Source organism: Poromitra crassiceps (genome assembly GCF_964638095.1).
Source record: "Poromitra crassiceps genome assembly, chromosome: 9".
NCBI lineage: Eukaryota > Metazoa > Chordata > Actinopteri > Beryciformes > Melamphaidae > Poromitra > Poromitra crassiceps.
In genome coordinates this window covers 45,818,388-45,823,387 of record NC_139630.1, presented here as the reverse complement: position 1 = coordinate 45,823,387, position 5,000 = coordinate 45,818,388, and positions in this window count along the sequence as shown.

Sequence of the window (5,000 nt, the reverse complement as noted above, 5' to 3'; positions counted from 1 at the left end):
CACAGACAGTCTTCTGCTGGTCTTCACAGACAGTCTTCTTCACAGACAGTCTTCTGCTCGTCTTCACAGACAGTCTTCTTCACAGACAGTCTATGCTGGTCTTCTCAGAGCCGTTATTGACGTGACAGGAGCGATATGAGCTTTGAGGCCAAACCGAACGAATGTGACGTGAATACAGACAGTATTAGATCATTATTATTAGAATACAGACAGTATTAGATCATTATTATTAGAATACAGACAGTATTAGATCATTATTATTAGAATACAGACAGTATTAGATCATTATTATTAGAATACAGACAGTATTAGATCATTATTATTAGAATACAGACAGTATTAGATCATTATTATTAGAATACAGACAGTATTAGATCATTATTATTAGAATACAGACAGTATTAGATCATTATTATTAGAATACAGACAGTATTAGATCATTATTATTAGAATACAGACAGTAACGCCGTGACATAACCTGTCTCTTTATCACTCCTCATTTCCATTTCATCAGGTGTGAATGTCAGCACCCCAACCCCACCCCACCCCACACACACACACACACACACACACACACACACACACACACACACACACACATACTCGAAGCCCCCCCCGGGGGCTGATCTCCTGTTGACAGGCCAGCAGTTATTAGCGTGATTTCAATGCTAAGAGGAATGTCGCCGCACTTCACAACAGATGTCTTTTCAAATCCTGAAGAAACCACCCACGGAGAGAGAGCCACACCCACAGAGAGAGAGCCACGCCCACAGAGAGAGAGCCACGCCCACAGAGAGATAGCCACTGGGCTCAGCTGACCGCAGCACAGACGCGTGAATGAATGATAGGCAATGTCCAATAATACTGCACAATACACACACGCACACACGCACACACACACACACACACACACACACACACACACACACACACACACACACACACACACACACACACACACACACACACACACACACACACACACAAACACAAACACACAAACAACACCTGTTTTTAAGAATGACGTAAATGAGAGCTTTCATTTATTCACACTCACTTTCTCACTCGTTTTCTCCTACATGACCATCAGGGGTCCAAGAAAGGGGTGTGTGACTTTGAAGACCCAACACACACACTAATGCAAGTTTAATGCCACTAAAACAGCAAATTAGTGATTGATTTATACATCTTGGCTGTAATTTTTACAATTTGACTTTAATAGCGTGATCCTCCCACGTGCTACGTCCTGCCGGTGAAGCTCCCCGCTGATGACAACATGTCATAGACCTGATGACCTCACAATTGCTCAAGTGACATCACTAATGATGTCATAGACATTGTGACATAATCAGTGATAATGTCATAGACATTGTGACATCATCAGCGACATCACAATGTGGGACAAAAATGGAAACAGAGACACAGACAGATCCCACTTACTGATGATGATGATGATACTTGTGATTGGCAGAGCTGACCACAGGCTTGACCCTGGTATGATATAACATCTGATCACTCTGAAAGGGGCAGGGACAACATTATCTTAATCTGTGATATCCACCATGGTGGTCAACAGCTGTGGCACAATGAAACAGCATTTTGAGAGCATCTTGCTTCCTTAATGTGATGTATTTCCTGTTGAAACAGGACCATAGGGCGGGGCATGGTTAACACGGGGTTAGTAATTTAAGTGTAAATATCAGTTGTAATTATGTTTAATGGGCAGAGAAGGGAAGTTTATTTGATGCGAGGGAAAGATTGTTCAAAAAGCAGCAACGGTTTTATTGGTTGGTTTTTATTATCCTTGTACACAATGAGGTCATCTTGAAAGTTTTCCAGGAAGTAAAAGTAAGGGGATTTTGATATAAAAATAGAATAGTCATCCAAGATGCAGTGGGAAGATGTGGCCTGATGCTGTATTGTGTTCAGAGAGTTTCTCCAAAATAGCTTGTGTGACAGCAGGAACTAACAGAGGCTGCATCTCATCATAGGAGCACTTTATTATAGGAACACCTTTGACGTGTTGCATTGTGAGATGCTTCTCTGCTCTCCACAGCTGTAAAGAGGTTACCTGAGTTACTGTCACCTGTCTGTCAGCTCCAACCAGTCTGACCATTCTCCTCTGAGCTCTCTCATCAACAAGGCGTCTCCGTCCACAAAACTGCCACTCAGTGGATATTTGTAGTATTTTGCACCATTCTGTGTCAACTCTAGAGACTGTTGTTGTGCATGAAAATCAAAAGCAGGTGTACAGGTGCTCCTAATAAAGTGATCAGTGAGTGTATATTAGCGCTTAGAACACGGCTCTCTTGAATACTCGATTCTGATTGGTCAATCAACAATATTCACCGGTCATTATTTCTCGACAACCGACCGCTGCTCTGCCACACCTGGATTAATCAGTTGATAAGAGCTTTTTGTCAGCAAGACACTACTAATTAGGCCAACCAGTTGCAGCTGTGGTGTCTTGTGTGCCAATTACGAATGAAACCGCTTTGTCATTGAAAACGCTATTAAAAAATCTATTTGAATAATTATTTTTGTCAGATTATTGAATGATTTAGTTGTAGGCCGTGTTCTAAGCGGGATAATGTATATTGAGGCGGTGATTACTGGGAAATAATGACCTTCAGGTGAATGATTAAGCCCTCCGCTGGCGCGTCGGGCTCAATCCACCTGTCGGTCATTATTTCCCCCGTAATCACCGCCTCAATATACATTATCCCTTACATATTATAATAGGCTTGTTTAGATGAATGATCGCAGCACATACACAAACGTACACAACACATACACAAACATACATAACACATACACAAACATACACAACACATACACAACACATACACAAACATACACGAGCTCACAAACAGTTTCCCATACAAATCCCCATGAGCTTCTTGTAATGGTAAGTGGAGCCGCTGAGGTCGAGCGTTGATTTCATCATGCTGAGTGAAAACATCCTTCCTATTTGCTCTGCAGTCAAGTGCTTCCTTTTTCCCACATGCTTTCAGCTCTCACAGCAACATGCTTTCAGCTCTGCCAGCTCTCACAGCAACATGCTTTCAGCTCTGTCAGCTCTCACAGCAACATGCAACAGCAATCTGATGCAATATTTCCTGCTTGTCTGTAGTTGCTGTTATTATTAATTTTTTTCACGGGCAGTATCTCCATCATATACTCTATCTCAGTGTTTTTCAACCTTTTTTTGTGCCAATTGGCACACTTTTGACATTGAAAAAAAATCCCACGACACACCACCATCCCAAATGTTACAAAATGAAACAGTAGCTGCAAGTTCACGTTTTTGGTTTCTTTTGACCCCCGTTTTTAGTGAGCTTTTCATCTGGGTTAGGTCTGGAAAGACCACTTTGTTACAGTGGAGATATGTTTTGCAGTGTATAGATTGAATGTTACAGTGGAGATATGTTTTATAGATTGAATGTTACAGTGGAGATATGTTTTATAGATTGAATGTTACAATGGAGATATGTTTTATAGATTGAATGTTACAGTGGAGATATGTTTTATAGATGTAATGTTACAGTGGAGATATGTTTTATAGATTGAATGTTACAGTGGAGATAATGTTTTATAGATTGAATGTTACAGTGGAGATAATGTTTTATAGATTGAATGTTACAGTGGAGATATGTTGTATAGATTGAATGTTACAGTGGAGATAATGTTTTATAGATTGAATGTTACAGTGGAGATATGTTTTATAGATTGAATGTTACAGTGGAGATAATGTTTTATAGATTGAATGTTACAGTGGAGATATGTTTTATAGATTGAATGTTACAGTGGAGATATGTTTTATAGATGTAATGTTACAGTGGAGATATGTTTTATAGATTGAATGTTACAGTGGAGATATGTTTTATAGATTTAATGTTACAGTGGAGATATGTTTTATAGATTGAATGTTACAGTGGAGATATGTTTTATAGATTTAATGTTACAGTGGAGATATGTTTTATAGATTTAATGTTACAGTGGAGATATGTTTTATAGATTGAATGTTACAGTGGAGATATGTTTTGCAGTGTATAGATTGAATGTTACAGTGGAGATATGTTTTATAGATTGAATGTTACAGTGGAGATATGTTTTGCAGTGTATAGATTGAATGTTACAGTGGAGATATGTTTTATAGATTGAATGTTACAGTGGAGATATGTTTTGCAGTGTATAGATTGAATGTTACAGTGGAGATATGTTTTATAGATTGAATGTTACAGTGGAGATATGTTTTGCAGTGTATAGATTGAATGTTACAGTGGAGATATGTTTTATAGATTGAATGTTACAGTGGAGATATGTTTTATAGATGTAATGTTACAGTGGAGATATGTTTTATAGATTGAATGTTACAGTGGAGATAATGTTTTATAGATTGAATGTTACAGTGGAGATATGTTTTATAGATTTAATGTTACAGTGGAGATATGTTTTATAGATTGAATGTTACAGTGGAGATATGTTTTATAGATTTAATGTTACAGTGGAGATATGTTTTATAGATTTAATGTTACAGTGGAGATATGTTTTATAGATTGAATGTTACAGTGGAGATATGTTTTGCAGTGTATAGATTGAATGTTACAGTGGAGATATGTTTTATAGATTGAATGTTACAGTGGAGATATGTTTTGCAGTGTATAGATTGAATGTTACAGTGGAGATATGTTTTATAGATTGAATGTTACAGTGGAGATATGTTTTGCAGTGTATAGATTGAATGTTACAGTGGAGATATGTTTTATAGATTGAATGTTACAGTGGAGATATGTTTTGCAGTGTATAGATTGAATGTTACAGTGGAGATATGTTTTATAGATTGAATGTTACAGTGGAGATATGTTTTATAGATGTAATGTTACAGTGGAGATATGTTTTATAGATTGAATGTTACAGTGGAGATAATGTTTTATAGATTGAATGTTACAGTGGAGATATGTTTTATAGATTTAATGTTACAGTGGAGATATGTTTTA